Source organism: Xenopus tropicalis, chromosome 6 (genome assembly GCF_000004195.4).
Source record: "Xenopus tropicalis strain Nigerian chromosome 6, UCB_Xtro_10.0, whole genome shotgun sequence".
In the NCBI taxonomy this organism is placed as follows: domain Eukaryota; kingdom Metazoa; phylum Chordata; class Amphibia; order Anura; family Pipidae; genus Xenopus; species Xenopus tropicalis.
The window spans coordinates 53898277-53920444 of NC_030682.2; the positions used below are offsets into that span (position 1 = coordinate 53898277).

Sequence of the window (22168 nt, forward strand, 5' to 3'; positions counted from 1 at the left end):
TTTGTTCTAATTCAACAAAAATGAATACACTATTATAGTATAGGCTTATTCTCCTCCTCTAATAACAGGAGCTTACCAGTGAAATTAGTTTACTGTAGTGTTCCTAGCTAAAACAACCAATTACAACTGCAACAATATCAATTTTATTTGAATTAACATTAAAGCAAGTGGGTGGGTGGGCCAGACATAAATGTTCATCAACTTCTTCACATATACAGTTCCATGACGATTGGCAAGTGTCCCTAAAAATTACCTTCCTTATATACCCTCCTGGATTCCCCCTGCCTGTTGCTAGCCTTTCGTCAATCCTGCCTACCGATCTCAACCTGTGCTACTGTGTTTAGCCTTACAGCTTATTCCCCTTTCACTAGAATCTGCCTAGCATCTCAAATATTCCCATGCTCCAGGGGCCTTATGCACCACCAGGTTCCATTATATAAGGAGCTTGCCTTAATTGCAGCTATGTCATAAAAGCTGTTTTATTTTCCTAAGTTTGTTGATTCTTAAAGTTGCCATACATTGGCCTATTCTGCATGGCACTCTTATGTATATTTATGTGTTTTTTACTATTTGAGCTAATAAAAGCTTGCTAATATACCATACTCTGGGAGATGTGCGTCTCATGATCACATGTGGGTTTAATGCTACTTGATATACATATGTATAGTGATACAAATAAAGATTATAGGGCTGATTCACTAAAGGTCGATAAGTTTTATCACACGCTTTTTTGCGTTAAAATAGACGCGAAAATTAACGTGCGATTCGCTACAGTATTACTGCATGCGTTAAGTCACATATCGCATGCATTAAATTGCGTGCCAAAATAACACTAACGCATGATTCACAAACACTTAGACGCGCTAAATATCGCATTAGTCTATGCGAAAATTAACACGTACTTGAGGCAGGCGGTAATTATAGAAAAGTACAGTTAATGAGCTTTTGGCAATAAAATATGGACTTTGCAGTGGGATTTATTCAAGTCTGTGTTGGCCCTAGAGTGATGCAGCCTCCAGTTTGCAGGGAAATAGTCATTTTCAGTACAGTAATTCTCCGAAAGTAATGGCGTGTATGGCTAACATGGCATGCTTGCGTTTAGTCTTCGCCTCTAAAATAACGCAAGCAGCATTGCGTGTAAATTCAGGCAAGTATGCTTTTAGTGAATCGTGCGTCAAGACGCGAAAAATTAGATGCGATAAAATCTTTAACGCATGCTATAAGTAACGCACGTTTTATCGCACTTTAGTGAATCGCCTCTTATGTGTGGAAATCACTGATATTGCTAATTTACTTACAATGTTTCAGTCAAAAGAATTCTCTCTTTTTTACCTTCACCTTCGACAATGAAGCTAATGGCTCCATCCTTTATTTTTGTACAGGTATAAGACCCATTATCCAGAATGCTTGGGACCAAGGGTATTCTGGATAAGGGGGCTTTATGTAATTTGGATCACCATACCTGTCTACTAAAAAATCAATAAAGCATTAATTAAACCCAATAGGATTGTTCTGAATCCAATAAGGATTACTTATATCTAAGTTGGGAACAATTACAAGGTACTGTTTTATTACTACAGAGAAAAAGGAAATTAAGTTTTAAAATTCTGGATTATATGATTAAAATGGAGTCTTTGGGAGACAGGCTTTCCGTAATTCGGAGGTTTCTGGATAATGGGTTTAAGGATAAGGGATCCCATACCTCTAGTTGTTTTTATCCCCATAGTGACTTAAAGGGGATTGGTAGATATTTTCCTCTGGATATTTGAAACCCTAATTTACCACCTATATTTTAGATAGCTTATAAAAGACCTTACATATAATGTATGAATTATTGGACTGTGCAGTGTTTCTTAACTCTTCTAAATGCTCTTTGCTTCAAATTTTCTTATAGGTGTACAAGCAGTTAAGGATTCCAACATAGAGAGAGGGATCAGTGCCCCAGTGGTACCTCGCCCAGTGGGGACCCAGTGGAGGAGGGACTAGGTGAGATAGGGTCTAAGGCTGATGCCACACCTGGCGTAGGGCTGATTTTTTCGGCAAGCGGAAAAACGCTTGCCGAAAATTCAGCCCTACGCCTGCTACTTGTGCTTGCACCTGAATGAATGGGATACGCTCGGGTGCAGAAACATGTAGCCGATATACGAACGAAAACGCGAGAGAATGCAAAGTCTCGCGTTTTCGTTCGTATATCGGCTACATGTTTCTGCACCCGAGCGTATCCCATTCATTCAGGTGCAGGCACAAGTAGCAGGCGTAGGGCTGAATTTTCGGCAAGCGTTTTTCCGCTTGCCGAAAAAATCAGCCCTACGCCTGGTGTGGCATCAGCCTAATGTTCCTTGAATGCATGTCTGGCCACTATGCTGAAAGTCTATAACAACGCCACCTCAAACTTAACCTAGCTAAAACAGAGCTCATGGTCTTTCCACCTAAACCTGACCCTTCTCCTCCTTTCACCATCACTATTAACAACATGACCATTAACCCTGTTAATTCAGCACGCTGCCTTGGGGTCGTCTTTGACCATTTGCTCTCCTTCTCTAACCATATTAATAACACTGCCAAAACCTGTCACTTTTTCTTCCACAGTATTGCCAAGATACACCCCTTTCTTTCACAAGTAACAGCTAAAACACTAATACATGCTGTTATCCTTTCCCGCTTAGATTACTGCAATCTCCTACTAACTGGCCTCCCAGACTCCCACCTCTGTCCCCTGCAATCAATCTTAAACTCTGCTGTCAGGATCCTCCTGCTCTCTCCAAAGAGGGAACCTGTTCAGCCTCACTTAAGCTCTCTAGCATGGCTGCCTGTTAAGCAAATGATAGCTTACAGAATCATTCTGCTAACATTCAAAGCCCTTCACTCCTCTGCTCCTCACTACATTTCTTCACTGGTCTCCCTGCATGTTCCTGGTCGTCTCCTCCGCTCCTCTCAGAGCCTCTGTCTTTTTACACCATCCACACCCACTGCGCTCTCTCGTCTTAAACCTTTCTATCTCGCTGCTCCTTACCTCTGGAACTCTATTCCTGAATCCCTCCGTAGGGAAAACTCACTAACTCTCTTTAAGATTAAACTCAGATGCTACCTTCTGGAGCACTAAAACATTATTTTGCCTTGTGCCCATACCAAGTGCACTCTTACCTTCCAATTTGTGACTGTATGTTACCCAACCACTTACATACAACTGTGCCACTGAGCCTTGTAGACTTACACCTTAAAGGTGTGGTTCACCTTTAATTTAACTTTTATAATCTTTTCACTTGGTCTTCATTATTTATTTTTGTAAGGAGGGTGGAGTATGGGGACTTGGATGCACATATGGCACTTGAATGCACCCTTATGTTGTTTGTTTAATTTTTTGATTTTTGTAATTAAAGTCATACTGACTATTATTTAATTACAATTTTTTTACACCAGCTGTTGTGTTTTAATTTGTATCAGCTTTAAATTCCTTATAAACTAAATCTGCAGTTTTTTCGCTTCATAATTATGGTAGCACGAATTACAGACCCACGGAGCAGTCATGTTTTCCCCTCTTCCAGGTTTTAATTTAAATGCCTCCCAAGTGAATAAATATGCCCAATCACAAACCTGCAATGCCCCTTCTGCTTTCAGCCAGTGTGTGACAAGCTCAGCTCCATTGTCTATGTGTAATGGGGAGGGAGAGCCTGCTATCTAGTTTACAATGCAGAGGGAGGAGGGAGGAGCGAGGAGCGAGGGAGAGAGGGAGGGAGGGGGAACTCTTTGAAGCAAACGGCAATCTGAACCCTCCCAGTTTATGATGTAGTCAGCGTGACCTATAGGTAAGTTTTGGAAGTAGATTCATATTTTTAAAATACATTTTTTTGGTGTTAGTATCACTTTAACTACTGTATATGCGCATAATTCAATGATAACTTGTTGTGTATGTATGTATATTCGGGACCTTAGCAGTGAAATATTAACACTAGATGGCTTCTCTCTCTATAGTTTATTGCTTTTTGAGGTAATAGGAAAACCCAAATGCTCAGAGAGGTGGCCAAGTGGATTTTGAACCTAAATACAATTGAACCAAGGGGGATGAATGTAGCTTGGAGCCTTAAATGTTTCTTGTGAAATTGTATTTCTTTAACAATACACTTTTTCCTTCAGAGATGGATTTAGTTATTTAAATTTACTCTGATTTAATATGGACTTTGTTGCTAAATGGACTGGGTTCCTAACCGTATATACTGATTAAGTTGATTTTGTTAACCTATGCTTATTGTGCTAATTATGCTGCTGTAATTCTGGATAGACACATGGATTTGTTGCTAAACGGACTGGGTTCCTAACTGTATGGTAGGATGTAAACTTTTGGTTTACATATATAACTTTTATATACTGCTTAATTTGATTTTGTTAACCTGTGCTTATTGTGATAATTATGATGCTATAACTTTGAATAGACCTTATGGGGTGGACTCTTGGGCCCCTGTGTGCTCTTGCTCTCCTCTGGTTCAAAAATGAACTATTGTCTTGAAACAGTTGAAACCAATTTCTCATGTTTATTTTTTATATTTTCTCTTTGTGAAAGTATACCTCGGACACCTGCTATGTCTTAAATACCAATACTGTATTAATATGTTGTATAGACCATTGTGAAGAATGTCTACCTTAATACAGTATTTTTATTTCTAGGCTGGGCAGCTGGTTGAACTTGTTGACAATTATTTCTCTAGTTATTCTGTCTCTCTTATTTCAAGGTTTTTGTTTGAACCACCTATATGGTCAAATTAACCTTGATAAACTTTAAAGCTTAAAGAGGGTGGACATATTAAGCTGGTGGATCTTACATGCTACAATCAAACGTTTTATTCAAATCTTTATTAATGCACAAAAACAAACATCTCGTTTTATACATATTGTCCTTGTGATCTTAAAAATTTTTATATTGTACATTTCTTCATTTAGATCTATTCTGCAAGATTTGTATACAGTAGAACATATAAGTTTCAACAAGGTAAGTAACTTAGTGCTATGAGATAATTCTGTATTAGTACTATCTACTATTATTTTGCTTTGTCTTATTCGGTAAATGCATATTTCACAATTTGTCATGAATGTTTAAGTATGAGACCCATGGTTGCCAGGTTTCAGTAAATTTTTGTGGTGTGGGTGATAAGGAGGATGTGATTTCCTCCATAAGATAAATTTCGTTTACATTCGATAACCATTCCTCTACGGTGGGGGGGGTCATCGTTTCTCCATTTCCTAGGAATTAGGATTTTAGCAGCTAATATCAATTGCATCAATAGACTCCTTTTGAATATTTTTTCGGCTTTATCTGTATGTAGTAGCAGTATCATTTGGGGGGAAAACCTTATCTGGCAACCCAGGATCTCACTACTTATTTGTTCAATCTGTTCCCAGAAGGTTTTCACCTTTGGACATGTGTACCAGATGTGGGAGATTGTCCCACTCTCACCATTACACCTCCAACATTTATCATTCTGTATCAAACGCATTTTGTAAAGTTGTGTTGGAGTTCTGTACCAGTATAAAAAGATCTTGTATGAATTTTCTTGGAATTTGTTACTTATGGAGCATTTCGCTACAGTTCTGAAGATTTTTTCCAACTCTTCTTCCACTAGGTCGATCTGGAGTTCCTGTGCCCATGTGCGTGTGAAGTGAGGTAAGTTGGCATATTTACTTTGGATAATAATTTTATAAAGAGTTGAGATTAGATGTTTAGGACTTGTGTTCCTATTGCACAGGCATTCAAGGTCCGTTAGGGGTCTAAGAGGTTGCTGTAGATTATGTAGGTCTTTGAGAAAGTTCTTAATTTGTAAATGTCTCCATGAATCCTTCTTAGTCCAGGTGTTTTTGTTGATCATTATTGCTGGTGGTTCTGTGGCTGTTGCTAGGACATGTTGTAACTGTAAGTTTTGTATTCCAAACGCATTGTTCATGCCTTTGTCCATGATTCCTGGTGGAAAGTCTAAATTGTCTCCCAGTGGTATAAGTGGAGATGGGAATGGGATAAGATTAGATTCCTTATTAAGATTTTTTCATGTTTCTGTTAGCGCTTGAATTTGTGAGTTTTGGCCTATATGTAGTTCCTTCTTTTTATCTTTGTTCCAAACTACATTTGCTAACGGATGGCCTGCCCATTGGTTTTCTATTTTTATCCATTGTTTATCGTTGGCTGTATAAGTATGTTCCACTAATTTAGACACAATACTTGCTTGGTAGTAGGAAAAGAAATCTGGTAGCTCTAGGCCTCCTTTCTCTTTTGGTTTATATAGGATGGTTTTTTTGAGTCGCGCTTTTTTCTTTGTCCATATGAATTGTGACACCATGTGTTCTGTTTGGCGAAAAAAAGATTTGGGCAAAGTGATTGGTAGTGTTTGGAATAGGTAGAGCAATTTAGGGAGTATTGACATTTTGATGATGCTAATCCGTCCCGTCCAGGTGAAATGGTTATGGTTCCAGCTTTGTAGTTGGGTGGATAAGTTGGATAGCAATGGTTTGTGGTTAAGATTTTGTGTAGATCTGTCGGTATGTGTACTCCTAGGTATTGTATTTTCTCTGTTTGCCAATGAAATTTGAAGTTGTTTTTTAGTTGAGTAAGTAGTTTCCCTGGGAGCACTACTGGAAGTGCCTCCGATTTAGTCATATTGATTTTATAGTTTGATAAGTCTCCATAATTTTTGAGTTCCTTCATTGCTATTGGTAGGGAGATGAGTGGTTTCGTTAAGAAAAGGAGTAGGTCATCAGCAAATGCTGCTATTTTGAGCGGTTCCCCTTTTATAGTAAGTCCTGTTATATCTGGGTTTTGCCTTAATGCAATCAATAAATGTTCCATACAAAGGACATAGAGGAGTGGTGAGAGTGGGCACCCTTGTCTGGTACCATTTCGTATTGTAAATGGTTCTGAGAGTATACCATTAATTTTAATCTGAGCCCGTGGTGTTGTATAGAGTGCCATAATTTTATTTATGAACATTGTACCCATTCCTGAGTTTTCAAGTACTTTTTTTAGGAAAGTCCAATGAACTCTATCGAACGCCTTCTCTGCATCTGTTGAAAGAAGCAGAGAGTGCGTTCGATGTTCTTTCGCCCAGCACATCATGTTTATTATCTTCATTGTGTTCTCTTTACCCTCCCTGCCTCGGACAAAGCCTGTTTGATCCCCGTGTATCCACTCTGGTAAAATAGGGTTGAGTCTAGATGCTAAGATCTTTGTGTATATTTTAAGGTCCAGATTCAATAAAGAGATGGGTCTGTAACTGCTACAATTGGTGAGATCCTTCCCAGGTTTGGGTATGACTGAAATGTATGCTAGCAAGAATTCCTCGTTCAGAGGTTTTTCGGGCCCAATCTCGTTAAAACAGTTTGTCAGCATAGGGGCTAGATAATCCGATAGGTTTTTATAAAATTTACCAGAGTATCCATCTGGGCCTGGTGCCTTCTGGAGCTTTCAGTTTTTAATTACTTCTATGATGGGGGAATCAAGTTCTTGTAATATGTGTTTCTCTATTCTTGGTAATGCATTTTCAGTAAGATAAGTTTGTATCTTATGTTCTAGTTTCATGTGGTTAGAATGTTGGGGAATATTGTAAAGGTTTTTGTAGTAGTGTCTGAAGGCTTCTGCAATTCTGTTTGGTAGTAATTGCATAATGCCTTCTTCATTTTTCACTTTGTGTATATATGTGTCTTGTTGTTTCTGCCTTAGTGCTCTAGCTAACAGTTTACCTGTTTTATTCCCGTATTCGTAGTATTTTTGCCTAAGTCTAGTCATTGCATATTTGGTAGCACTATTGGATAATTGTTTTAATTCACTCCTTTTTTCCGTCAGCAGTCTGTAGGTGTCTAGTGATAAGTTTTGTTGGTGTTGAATTTCCAACTTCCCTATTTCTCTAATTAGCTGGGTTGTCTTTTTTTGTCTATCTTTCTTTATTTGTGTGCCGTGTTTGATCAAAATACCCCTTAAGACGCATTTTAATGCTTGCCATTTTGTAAGATGAGAAGTTCCATCTGTTTGTGTGTTTTGTTTATAATCCTTAATTGTATCTATAATTTCTTTGCGGCAGTCTAAGTCTTCTAGTAAGCTTTCATTAAGTCTCCATTGCCAGGTGGAGGGGGTTTTGTTGGGGATATTTAGTTTTATTTGTACGGCTGCATGGTCGGACCATAATATGTTGTCTATACTGGCTTCTTTTAGCCAGTGCAGATGATGTTGTGAAATAAATACATAATCTGTTCGGGCATAACTGTTTTGTGTGCTTGAATAGTGTGTATATTGTTTTGTGGTTGGATTATGAAATCTCCATGTGTCAATCAGTCGTAGGGACTGCAAGGATTTGGAAGCTGTTTTTAGTTTAGAAAGTGGAAGTACGGAGCTTCCTTTGGAAGTGTCATTTTGTGGGTCTAAAGGGAAGTTTAGATCGCCCCCTATGATGCATAACCCATTTGCAAAATCTATAATTTTTTCCTTGAGTTTGTTCAAGAAGGGAATCTGGTTTTTATTTGGGAAATAGACACAGCCTATAGTACAGGGTGTGTGGTATAGCTGACCTTTAATGAGTAGGTATCTACCATTGGGATCACTTAGGGTATTTTCCAGTTGGAAGTTTAGGTTCTTGCGTATTGCTATTGCTACCCCTTTAGTTTTTTGATCTGGGTTATTACTATAATACCATTGTGAAAAGGTGCCTAGCTTATGCATTGGTTGTGGAGTATTTTTGAAATGTGTTTCTTGTAATAGAATAATATCACCCTTTCCTTTCCTCATTATATTTACTATTTGCCTTCTTTTCTCAGGAATATTGAGACCGTTTACATTTAAAGAAATTACTTTAACCGTGTAATCCATTACTAAATTGTGGTAAGTATATTTGTTCACATCTATGACATTTACCATTGCACTTATTGCATTTCAGACAGTATAGTTTTACCTTGATAAGACAGTATTCATAGCAAAATTCAACTTGTATAAAACAAATAACAATAAACTGATTCATTAGTTTAAACCATAGCATTGTTAATAAAAACATATTATGTAACCTTTCAGAAGTTGGGCTTTGTGCTCTAAGGCAGTTTCTCCTTGACAAATCATTTGTCTTGCCCATATACCGGGGGGGTGGGTGTGCCATACCAGATTAGGCTTCGGCTCAGCAGGTACTTGTTAAACTTAAGTTTTTAAGTTCGTGAGGGTGTGTTTCCCTTGTTACATAGCACATCAATTTTCATCCTGTATCCTTAGTTTAGTCCTGGGGAGGTAGCTTTTCTGGTGTTAGTTTCATCTTTCTCCTTTTGGATTTGGGCGTAGTTACTTCCATCCATGGTTCTTTGTGTTGTAGGGAAGTAGGTTTGGGAAGCTGCACAAATTTGACCCATTCAATCTAATCCAGATTTTCTGCTTTGCATGCTTGCAGGAATGGGTGTATGTCTTCTGGGGTTGTTAGGGTATGTGTTTTCCCTTCTATTGTCGCTTGGATGGAGAATGGGTAGCCCCAACGGAATAAGATTTGTCTCTCTTTAAGCATATCTGTCAGTGGCTTCAGTAGTTTCCTTTGCTGGAGGGTAAACCAGGACAGGTCTTGTAAAATAGCAATTTCTGTGTTTCCATGTTTGACTACTTTCAGTTGGCGTGCTTTGGTTAGTATCTATTCCTTCTTTGTATAGGTTAATAAGCAGCATATAATGTCTCTTGGTTTTTCAGTGGGGAGACCTCGTGGCCTTAATGCTCTATGTATTCTCTCAATTTGCAGATCGTTAGCAGGCTGTTGGCCTAGTATATCATTGAATATTGCTTGTACTGTTTGTTTCAGAATCGGCTGGTCTATCGACTCTGGAAGGCCTCTCACTCTTAAATTGCATCGTCGCCCTCTATTATCAAGGTCCTCGACTCTGCGGGTGAGTAGTTGTATTGCCCTGCTTTGTGATTCTGTAACCGTTAATAAAGATTCTAGAGTGTTTTCTACTGACTCGGCTCTGTGTTCTATGTCTTGGAATGCAGGGCAGTGATCTCGGCCTTTAGGTCTCCCACTTCCTCCTTTAGCGTCGTTTTAATTTGCGTCACTAAATCAAGGAAATCTTGTTTTGTAGGCAAAGTTTTAAGATATGAAAGAGTACCTTGGTCAGTATCAATGGACTCACATTCAGAGTCTGCGTCTGTGCCATCCGGTTTGCCTGTCTCTGAGCTACCCTCGTGCGCGTCGCTGTCTTGCTCCGCTGGTGTTAGAAACTTTTTCAGAAACTTCTGTGATTCGGTAAGTCTGTTCCCCTTAGATTCTTCCCTCTGGGGATCTCTGTTTTTGCTGTGTTTCCCCATGTTTGGTAGGTTATTTCCTCACGATTGGATTGAGCTGTGTCGCAGCTCCTGAGCTAAGCGTCCATCTTAGTTGGCGTTCAGCCACGCCCCCTACAATCAAACTTTTATCTTACAGCATTTAATGCTTCAGGCCCCTGTAAAAAAAGCAGGTGTAACTTTTTAATTCAAAGGATTACCCTCTATTTGCCAACCAGGTCTCTACTGACCAAAACGGTCAGTTTTTTAATGTTGACTGGTAAATTAGCTGATATTCCCATATTGCTCCTTAAGGTTTAATCTTCTAATAGACACCAAATTGAATTCTTTAGAAATAGCATCTCCAAAAATCAACCATTATATAATCGATGGATGTGCTATTAAAGGACAATGAAAGGTTAATATAAATTAAAAGTAAGTCTAAAGGCATTCTTTTTAAGTATTTACAGTGGCTTGCAAAAGTATTCGGCCCCCTTGAACTTTTCCACATTTTGTCACATTACAGCCACAAACATGAATCAATTTTATTGGAATTCCACGTGAAAGACCAATACAAAGTGGTGTACACGTGAGAAGTGGAACGAAAATCATACATGATTCCAATCATTTTTTACGAATAAATAACTGCAAAGTGGGGTGTGCATAATTATTCAGCCCCCTGAGTCAATACTTTGTAGAACCCCCTTTTGCTGCAATTCCAGCTGCCAGGCTTTAGGGTATATCTCTACCAGCTTTGCACATCTACAGACTGAAATCCTTGCCCATTCTTCTTTGCAAAACAGCTCCAGCTCAGTCAGATTAGATGGACAGCGTTTGTGAACAGCAGTTTTCAGATCTTGCCACAGATTCTCCATTGGATTTAGATCTGGACTTTGACTGGGCCATTCTAACACATGGATATGTTTTGTTTTAAACCATTCCATTGTTGCCCTGGCTTTATGTTTAGGGTCGTTGTCCTGCTGGAAGGTGAACCTCCGCCCCAGTCTCAAGTCTTTTGCAGACTCCAAGAGGTTTTCTTCCAAGATTGCCCTGTATTTGGCTCCATCCATCTTCCCATCAACTCTGACCAGCTTCCCTGTCCCTGCTGAAGAGAAGCACCCCCAGAGCATGATGCTGCCCCCACCATGTTTGACAGTGGGGATGGTGTGTTCAGAGTGATGTGCAGTGTTAGTTTTCCGCCACACATAGCGTTTTGCATTTTGGCCAAAAAGTTCCATTTTGGTCTCATCTGACCAGAGCACCTTCTTCCACATGTTTGCTGTGTCCCCCACATGGCTTGTGGCAAACTGCAAACGGGACTTCTTATGGTTTTCTGTTAACAATGGTTTTCTTCTTGCCACTCTTCCATAAAGGCCAACTTTGTGCAGTGCACGACTAATAGTTGTCCTATGGACAGATTCCCCCACCTGAGCTGTAGATCTCTGCAGCTCGTCCAGAGTCACCATGGGCCTCTTGGCTGCATTTCTGATCAGCGCTCTCCTTGTTCGGCCTGTGAGTTTAGGGGGACGGCCTTGTCTTGGTAGGTTTACAGTTGCTGCCATACTCCTTCCATTTCTGAATGATCGCTTGAACAGTGCTCCGTGGGATGTTCAAGGCTTTGGAAATCTTTTTGTACCCTAAGCCTGCTTTAAATTTCTCAATAACTTTATCCCTGACCTGTCTGGTGTGTTCTTTGGACTTCATGGTGTTGTTGCTCCCAATATTCTCTTAGACAACCTCTGAGGCCGCCACAGAGCAGCTGTATTTGTACTGACATTAGATTAAACACAGGTGCACTCTATTTAGTCATTAGCACTCATCAGGCAATGTCTATGGGCAACTGACTGCACTCAGACCAAAGGGGGCTGAATAATTACGCACACCCCACTTTGCAGTTATTTATTTGCAAAAAATGTTTGGAATCATGTATGATTTTCATTCCACTTCTCACGTGTACACCACTTTGTATTGGTCTTTCACGTGGAATTCCAATAAAATTGATTCATGTTTGTGGCTGTAATGTGACAAAATGTGGAAAAGTTCAAGGGGGCCGAATACTTTTGCAAGCCACTGTACTGCATATCTAAATTCCCAGATCCCTGCTTGCTTCTCTGAGATATGGTGCTGGCAGCCTACAGCAGTGTGAAAACTACAGTGACATCACTGAAATCTCTCTGTCCTTCCTGTAGGCTGCCAGCGGCAGCCTTCCTATTCTCTGAGAATGTGTGTAACTTGATCCTGTCTCCTGTTCTGAGCTACACATGCTCACCAGCCAATCAGAAGCGGATCTGGCAGAGGGGAGGGAATGAAACACACGTGCAGTATGAAGCAAGGAGGGAAAGGAAGGGAGAATACCTTTTTAGAGATGGCTGCCTGTTCTAGAAAATGTGAAGTAAGTGTGACTGAGTAAATATATGATTAGGTGAGCCAAAAGTGTGGCGTTTTTACTAAACAATAGGAGGACTATTGGGCAGTATGCTTTTTACATTTTGACTTGCATTCTCCTTTAATATACCCTCAAAATGTTGACAGATTTCACTCCTCTTCAGACCAGTCAGCTCATACTATTTAAATATTTTTGACAAATAATTACTCAAACAGTTTTATTTGATATCTGGTGAATTAGTCAAGCCTGCAGATACTTGGTACACATTTCATTTAAACATTCCGGGACAGGAAAGCCGGTGCCTATATCTTGGTCTGATCACACCTCAATAACCCTTACATTAGATCTAATTAATCAATCCCTCACTTAATAAACCTTTTGGCAATTAAATAAGACTATGATTCAGTGTCTCAACAAAATAAATCCAAACTGAAAGAAATGTTTAGTTAAATAAAAGTATGGCACAATCAATACCAACAGAAAGTAACAGAAATAAGTCTAAGGCAACTGGACTTTCTTTTTTTCTCAAAAACATTTCACCGCTCATTCAAGCAGATCTTACAGCATTCACGAAGTAACTTGATATATACTGTAGATACAAAATATTGGCTGATTACTTAAAACCTTTTAAAGTGTTCTCTCTCCCACCCTTGCCAGCAGCCTCCAGTGTTGCTCCATGGAACCTGTCAACATGTTTCCCCCTCTGAGTCCACGACACCATGCTTGCCAGGCACTCTGATGGGTCCTAACACTTTCTTGAAAAAATCCCAGAGCCTATACTACCCTGGTCTTTCACATTGTAAACCTGTACCTGGCAGGGTACCTGTTAGGAAGCTTCTCCCACCCACTCCTTGGTGGGGCTTTTAGCTGCCAATACTCTAATCTTCCCTTATCCACTCTTGTGCTAAAGTAGCTTTTCCTCCCACGTTCTGTCCAGTAGATGTCTTTCCATGACACATGTCTGGACTTGTGTGCTGTGTCCTTTTAAGGTGGCCACACACGTGGCAATCAGCCACACACTGTTCAGGGCTAAAACGGCAGATAAGGAGGCAGGCCCGGATTTGTGGAGAGGCCACAAAGGCCTGGGCCTAGGGCGGCACAAATTTGGGGGCGGCATGCCGCCCCGCCGCACCAAAATCTTAAAATTTTGCTCCCATACAGAGCAATGGGGACTTCTCCCCACTGCTCCGTATGCAAGTGTGGCCTTCTGCGCATGCGCGCGTTGACCCGCTGATCGCGCATGCGCACTCGCAGGGGGATATGGGGCGCAACTTGCGGGGGCGGCCTCGGGGCGCCAAGACTGGAAGTCCGGCCCTGTAAGGAGGTAGAAACAATAGGATTTCTACCTCCTTCTGCCGATTCAGCGCTGAAGGCAGATTTTGCTCAGGCGCCTTCTATGGCACCCGATCAAAATCTTTGAACCTGCCCGATCGTCGAGTCGACCAATATCAGCAGCTTCCTGCTATATCGGTCGACTCGCCGACTTGCCATACAAGCACCGAATATCGTATGAAATGAGGTTTTGTACGATATTATCGGTGTATGGCCAGCTTTATACACTTTTATCCACACCCTTCTAGAACTTGTTAGGAGTTCCCCTTATCTATAAAAGATTTCTTTGTTTTGATGTACCTTTATATCTATATATAAATTACTGTATCAAATATAAAGGGCCCACATTTATACTTTTGTTGAGTCCCCACCAGTGACATGAATTTCAATAAATGATCAATTTTAACAAACATAATTTTATCCACAGGAGCCAGTACAGCTGTAATGATCCAAAAATGCCTTCTGAGAGATGTTATTTTTCCAGTGTCATTCTGTGCATTATTAAAGTACTAAAGTTGTTACAATATGCTTTTCTTCAGGAGTCTGATTCTTTTAACTGCATAGTTTATTGCGTGGGCACTGCAGTACATACACTACTGTAAGAAGTTCTGTTTTTTGTAATCCAAGATTTATTTAAAGTGATTATCACCAAACAAGCCTCACACTAGTCACATCGATAAATAGAGATGGAAAGTGATATTGCAGCTAGGAGTAAAAAGAATCCAAAATTATTATTTAATTATGTGAATAGTAAAAAAATTAAGCAAGAAGGGGTGGGGAACCTTATTATCACGGGGGGGGGGGGGTAAGTTGGTTGATGAGAACGGGGAAAAAGCAGAAATTTTGAACTCTTATTTTTCATCTGTCTATACATCTGAGGAGCCAGATAATGAAGGCTTCCCTTTTAATAAACCCAGTGCTAGTAATTTAGCTACTGACGCATGGGTCACTCGGGAGGAAATTCAAAAGAGACTTGAACATGTAAAGGTAAACAAAGGTCCAGGACCGGATGGGATTCATCCCAGGGTATTAAATGAGCTGAGATTGCCAAGCCTCTTCACTTAATTTTTCAGGATTCGTTGAGGTCTGGCATGGTGCCAAGAGACTGGCGGATTGCTAATGTGGTGCCGTTATTTAAAAAGGATCCCGTTCTCAGCCTGAAAACTATAGGCCTGTTAGTCTGTCAGTAGTCACTAGTCTATCAGTAGTAGGAAAACTTTTGGAAGGGGTAATAAGGGATAGGGTACTTGAATACATTGCAGTTCACAATACTATAAGTTTGTGCCAGCATGGTTTTATGCGTAACAGATCTTGCCAGACTAATTTAGTCGCCTTTTATGAGGAGGTGAGCAGGAACCTCGATGCTGGAATGGCAGTTGATGTCATCTACTTGGACTTTGCTAAAGCGTTTGATACAGTACCTCACAGAAGGTTAATAATCAAATTAAGGAATATTGGCCTAGAACATAATATTTGTAATTGGATAGAGAACTGACTGAAGGATAGAGTACAAAGAGTGGTTGTAAATGGAACATTTTCTAATTGGACCAGTGTGGTTAGTGGAGTACCGCAGGGGTCCGTCCTTGGTCCTTTGCTTTTTAACTTGTTTATTAATGACCTGGAGGTGGGCATAGACAGTACTGTTTCTATTTTTGCTTATGACACAAAATTGTGCAAAACTATAAGTTCCATGCAGGATGTTGCCGCTTTGCAGAGCGATTTGACAAAATTGGAAAACTGGGCAGCAAACTGGAAAATGAGGTTCAATGTTGAAAAGTGCAAAGTTATGCACTTTGGTAGAAATAATATAAACGCAAACTATCTACTGAATGGTAGTGTGTTGGGGGTTTCCTTAATGGAGAAGGATCTAGGGGTTTTTGAAGATAACAAGTTGTCTAATTCCAGGCAGTGTCATTCTGTGGCTACTAAAGCAAATAAAGTGCTGTCTTGTATAAAAAAGGGCATTGACTCAAGGGATGAAAACATAATTTTGCCCCTTTATAGGTCCCTGGTAAGGCCTCACCTTGAGTATGCAGTGCAGTTTTGGGCTCCAGTCCTTAAGAAGGATATTAATGAGCTGGAGAAAGTGCAGAGACTGCAACTAAACTGGTTAAGGGGATGGAAGATTTAAGCTATAAGGTGAGACTGTCGAGGTTGGGGTTGTTCTCTCTGGAAAAGAGGCGCTTGCGAGGGGACATGATTACTCTGTACAAGTACATTAGAGGGGATTATACGCAGATAGGGGGTGTTCTTTTTTCCCATAAAAACAGTCAGCGCACCAGAGGTCACCCCTTTAGATTAGAGGAACAGAGCTTCCATTTGAAGCAGCGTAGGTGGTTTTTCACGGTGAGGGCAGTGAGGTTGTGGAATGCCCTTCCTAGTGATGTGGTAATGGCAGATTCTGTTAATGCCTTTAAGAGGGGCCTGGATGAGTTCTTGAACAATCAGAATATCCAAGGCTATTGTGATACTAATATCTACAGTTAGTACTAGTGGTTGTACAGGTATATATAGTTTATGTATGTGAGTGTATAGATTGGTAGGTGTGGGTTGTGTGTGCTGGGTTTACTTGGAAGGGTTGAACTTGATGGACACTGGTCTTTTTTCAACCCTATGTAACTATGTAACTATTATTGCTTCTGTATGTACCCTAAAAAATGGCTAATTAACATTCTATGGCAGTGTTAGAGTGAAGCACTTCATCAGCACCATTTGTATAAGAGAATAATGTTAAGAAAAGTATATGGTTTGGTAGCTGATAGCTTGTTGTGTCTCAATATCTGTTACGCAGCAGCTGCTTGCATTGAAGTCAATACACTCAATACTTTCATATAAAATGCCAGGGGTCCACCAAACAGTTTGATGCCTATGATCACCCAGGTATCTGGTATGTAGGGGCCCCAAAATGAAATCAGTGCATGAGGTACTGGAGCCTTATCTGCAGCCAATAACTAACAGAAGCCATGCTGTTCCTGGCATGGTCAAACTTCTGTGCTCCCTGCATTTTTTGGCCACAGTAAGTTTTCAGAAGTTTGGAGTGGTCTACGGGGGAGTGTCACAGCCCACTTTCTCATGGTGCTTTGGCCAGGTCCTGGATGCCATACGCTCGGTGTCTGCCAATTACATTTCATTTTCCACCAATAGAAATGAGTGGAACACCATCAAAAGGCAGTTCTATGGTGTGAGTAGCATTCCCAAAGTGTTAGGTGCCATAGATTGCACCCACATGGCTTTTTAATTCCCCCCAAGACAGGGAGCATGTATTCAGGAACAGGAAAATTATCATTCCCTGAATATACAAGTGGTGTGTGACGCGAACATCAGGAGCATCGTGTTCGGCTTCCCAGGCTCCTCACACAATGCTTACATCCTAAGGCAGTCCAGGATTAAAAGCCACTTCCGCTGCCTGGACAAGTCGGGAGGCAGCCTCATGTACAGCCCCACTAAAGTTGCACAGATAATTGTAGCGTGCGCTGTACTGCACAATCTGGCTAACTGGCATGGCTTACCTGTCTTTGTGGCCTGTCTTTGAGGACCTGGATGACCCGATTCATCCCATAGATCCTGTCCAAGGTGCGGATGAAAGAGGGAATCAAGTCTGGGCAGAAATCGTTAACAATTACTTGTCCTGTAAGTACCTACAATCTTTAATCCCATAAAAAAGAAACTTCTCAAACAAAAATGATTTTATTTACAGTGAAAATAGTTGCACACTTACAAAAGAAATGCTCCTTTCTTTTATTTCTCACAGCAGTAGTGAGTAGCAACTAAAGCTCATGTCGTTTTGAACAGGTGATTCACCCCCCCCCCCAACACAAATATAAAAGAGAGAAATGTTTATTTACAAAGCACTATAAGAACATAAGACTAATGTGTATTAATATTCTTGCTTAATACCAAATTTGCCCCATAAAATTCTAAAACTCAAAGATTACTTACAAATTGTAAAATAACATTTTGCTTTCAAAATCAAGAAAACAGGCATATTTTTTTTTTTTTACGCAGCTGCCTAGTTGGAGCTGCAGAAGTGGTTGCTGAACTATCAGCACTATCTTTAGTAGTAGAGCGTGTTGGCATTACTCGACTTGTTTGGAGAACAGTTAGCAAGTTTTGATTCATTTCCTGTTGTGCATGTGTCATGCTTTCTAAGTGACGCTGTCTCCATGGATGAATGGCAGAAGCTGCTCCTCGTAGGTGGTATAGTGCACCTTTTTTGCTGGACCTCCTCCAGTTCCAGACTAAATAAAATATATGAATGCTTTTATTGTGTTGCCTACAATAAGCAAGCCAATAACAACGCAGTCACTTTTTGTTACTTATTGTTGCCCCAATCAATCCCCTTTCTTTGAAGTGTATCAATACTAAGGGGCTGATTTACTAAGACACGATTTCGAATCCGAATTGGAAAAATTCCGATTGGAAACGAACATTTTGCGATTTTTTCGGTAATTTTGCGATTTTTTCGTATTTTTTGCGATTTTTTCGGCGTCTTTACGATTTTTGCGTAAAAACGCGAGTTTTTTGTAGCCATTAGGAAAGTTGCACAAAGTCGCGATTTTTTCGTAGCGTTAACACTTGCACGCAAAGTCGCGCCTTTTTCGTAGCGTTAAAACTTAAAAGGCGCGACGTTTCGCGCAAGTTTTAACGCTACGAAAAAATCGCGACTTTGCGCAACTTTCGTAATGGCTACGAAAAACTCGCGTTTTTACGCAAAAATCGTAAAGACGACGAAAAAATCGCAAAAAATACGAAAAAATCGCAAAATTACCGATCATTACCAAAAAAACGCAATCGGACGCATTAGGCCCGTTCGTGGGTTAGTAAATGTGCCCCTAAGGCTCTGATACAAACCCTACTAAAATGTTGCAAGTTGCTACTAAGTGACCTCGCTAACTCCCAGGGCTCTCCCTTATATTCTGGATTAAACAATACTTCCACAATAATCCTCCTTCATAAAACAGAGGAGAGGGCATTAACTATTTTGGGAAATATTATTTTAATTAACTTCTATTTACTGTCTTAATTTATTGTTGTATTCCACCGCTTTTAGTACATAAGCACACATAAGGATAGGCATACGTACGTACATACATTACATACAAGTAAAGGAAGGAAAGACAGTAAGCTAAAAGGAAAAGCAGATTGAGGACAAAAGCAGATGAGCAAATGTTAAATAGAAATATGAATGTAAGATATTTACCTATATCTGGAGTCTTCCGCAACTTTTCTCTTCAGGACCCTTTTGATATCCTGATATCTTTTTTTACAATGTTGGACCCTTCTCAGACAGACCCTGACACTGTTCACATGGTCATCTATGTCGTTCCATGCTCTGTTTTTAACAGCTGTAGCTGTTTTGGATGCATATTTGCCAATTATTTGGTCAAACACAGGCAAAAGTTTTCAAATTCAGAAAATTTCAGATTTCTGAGCCTGCTGTCCTGCTTTTTTTTCTTGCTTGGTTTGGGTGAGGGGGGGGGGGGGAAGTTCCTCATTTTCCACTTCACTGGCTTCCTCTAGCTGATAATCCTTATCTGTGCCCTCAATATCAGACAAATATGGGCTGCTAATGTGGCCAGGTCTCACTTCCTCACTGTCACTGTTGGATAAATTTGCTGGGATAGAAGTAGGAATACTTGCAGGTGTTGGTTTTGTAAGTGTCCCCTCCTGTGCAGCTTTGGTGGTGTGGGATAAATCAATTTTTTAATGTGTGGCGAATTTTGTCATCTGTTTCCCGAAAAAAATGTGGAAATTCACCGCGAATCCATGCCTGGCAAATGATTTCGCCCATCACTAATCCTTGGGGATTCTAATACTTAACCAAAAAGTGTCAAAAAATATAACATATTTATTAACAGTGCAGTTAAACCAGGCTATACCCCCAACGTAATAAAAGCACTAAATTTGCTCAGGGGCATTACGCCATAGCAACCAAAAAATAAGCTGTTTATTTCAAACAGCGGACCTATAAAATTATTCCTGCAGATAGTTGCTATAGATGATTAGACCTGTAGCAAACTTTGCACCTTTTATTACATTACCCCCATAAATCTTATCTTATATAAGACTAAGGGATGGTATAAAATGAGACTTGTGTGGGTACTTTCTGGATTATGGGTTTTCCATACTTTGCAATACTATTGCTTAAAGGAAAACATTACCTTCTGAAGTGACCTATTAAACAATCTTACCATATTAGCATATATTTATATTAGTAACATTAGTAACTTTGTCCTGCCCCGAATGTGACATTGCTCATGAAGCTGCTCTCCTTCAATGCATGTCAGAGATTGAGAGAGGATTAGTTTATTCCTATTATTTTATTATTACAGAGAAAAGAACTCAGTCAAAAAAATAACTATTGTTTGCTTAAAAAGGACTCTGTGGGAAATGGCCCCAGATAATAGATCTCTTAACTGTACCTTTATGAAAAAGTCCTAGACCTAGATACATATATTGCAAAATAGGTGCACTCTACATTGTAAGGAGCAATAAAGTTTGACAAATGTTATCTACATATCATTTTATTTTTCAGCATTTGTTGTTTATCTTTACAGGTTTAGGGAGAGATGGCCTGAGATGTCCAAAGTGCATTCAACCAACCCACCTAGAGAAAAGAGCATACATTGTCATTTTTGTGCAAATACAATAAATCCATAAAAAAAGCAAAATGTAAAATCCCGCAATCTCTAAAACATTTCTATAGAAAATGTATTTATGCTAAAATATATACACAAAACTCCACCAGAACGCATCTGTAGCACTAAGGGCAATAACATATTTTAATTGCTGTAGACATTTTAGGGGAAAATAATGGTAATAGAAACATCAAGAACTGGAAATTCATATGAATCATTACAACTGGGAAAGTGTTGATGATTCTGGTGCTGTTTTAATCTGACAATATTTATACAAATAAACTCTAATACCATAGTTTCCTTTGGGCCTCACTGCATCTCTTCTCGTGTCTCCATATATTCGTGGCTGACTTCTCTGCTCCTCTTAGAACAACTGCTTGGTTGCCCCCTACACTACTACTGCTGTTTCCTGTTTTAAACCTTCTGCCTTGCTGCTCCTTCTATTTGGAATGCCCTCCCTCGGTTTCTCCAGAGAAAATCTTCCCTCAGTCTCTTCAGAACTAAACTCAAGGACTACCACTTGGAGCACTTGCATAACAGCTGAACTGAGAACTGGCACTTACAGTATTTTGCAGTGTCACCCATTGTAACCTGCAGCACTAAATACCCTGCACGTTACCTCCCATTTAGATTGTAAGCTCTAAGGGGCAGGGACACCCATCCTCTTGTCTCTTGGACACTTAGCTCTGTGGAACCTTTAATGCAACTGTACTTTGTATTTATTTGTACAGGTATGGGATCCCTTATCTGGAAAACCCTTATCCAGAAAGTTCTGAATTACGGAAAGGCCATCTCCCATAGACTCCATTATAAGCAAATAAGTCTAATTTTTAACATTAATTTTCTTTTTCTCTGTAATAATAAAACAGTACCTTGTACTTGATCCCATCTAAGATATAATTAATCCTTATTGGAGGCAAAACAATCCTATGGGGTTTATTCAATATTTAAATTATTTTTAGCAGACTTAAGCTATGGAGAGCCAAATTACGAAAAGATCCATTATCCGGAAAACCCCAGGTCCCGAGCATTCTGGATAACAGGTCCCATACCTGTATTTATTATCATACTTTGTATTTATTTATCTATTATTGTAATGACCCTTTTTGCTGTTGTATTTTTTGTTTGCAATACAAAGCTGCATACGAAAGTAGTGATATATAAATGAAAATATACATACATACATACATACATAGCTCACATTCGCAGATACGCCACATTGTATGTGCAAATGGATTGCAGAGTACTGTAATAATTCATTGCATTCTTTAGAAAATCCAGCAGTGGAGCTGGGGGGGTTGGGGATTGTGGGCTTTGTGCGAGTGAGGTAACGCACACACGCTGCACGTGATGTTAATTCCTTGATGCCACTGTATGTGACATCATACGCATAACGTTACGCACACAATGTAGGGGTGTGTTTCGGTCCGGTGCCTAGTGCAGACCCAGACCTTGGCTCCAGCCACAAAATCAAGCATTTTCTTTTATAACCCATTATAAAAACCCATTTTTTTTAAATAAAAAAAGAGAGTACCCGAGGGCCACCCCCTAAAACGT

General features: G+C 39.9%; 1 protein-coding gene across 2 annotated transcripts in view; it reads right to left on the reverse strand.

The window, feature by feature from the left end:
* The window catches only part of LOC100489602 (xenopsin peptides-like), a 30561-nt gene that overhangs the window by 1032 nt on the left and 7361 nt on the right, over window positions 1-22168 (reverse strand). The window contains exons 4-5 of one of the 2 annotated variants that reach the window (XR_004223281.1): window positions 19174-20580; window positions 18116-18211 (exon numbers count right to left, since the gene is read on the reverse strand). The exons of the other annotated variant lie outside the window; for it this stretch is intronic. The gene's annotated coding sequence lies outside the window, so the exon portion shown is untranslated. Of the gene's footprint in view, window positions 1-18115; window positions 18212-19173; window positions 20581-22168 lie in introns of those variants that run through there. 2 annotated transcript variants of the gene reach the window in all.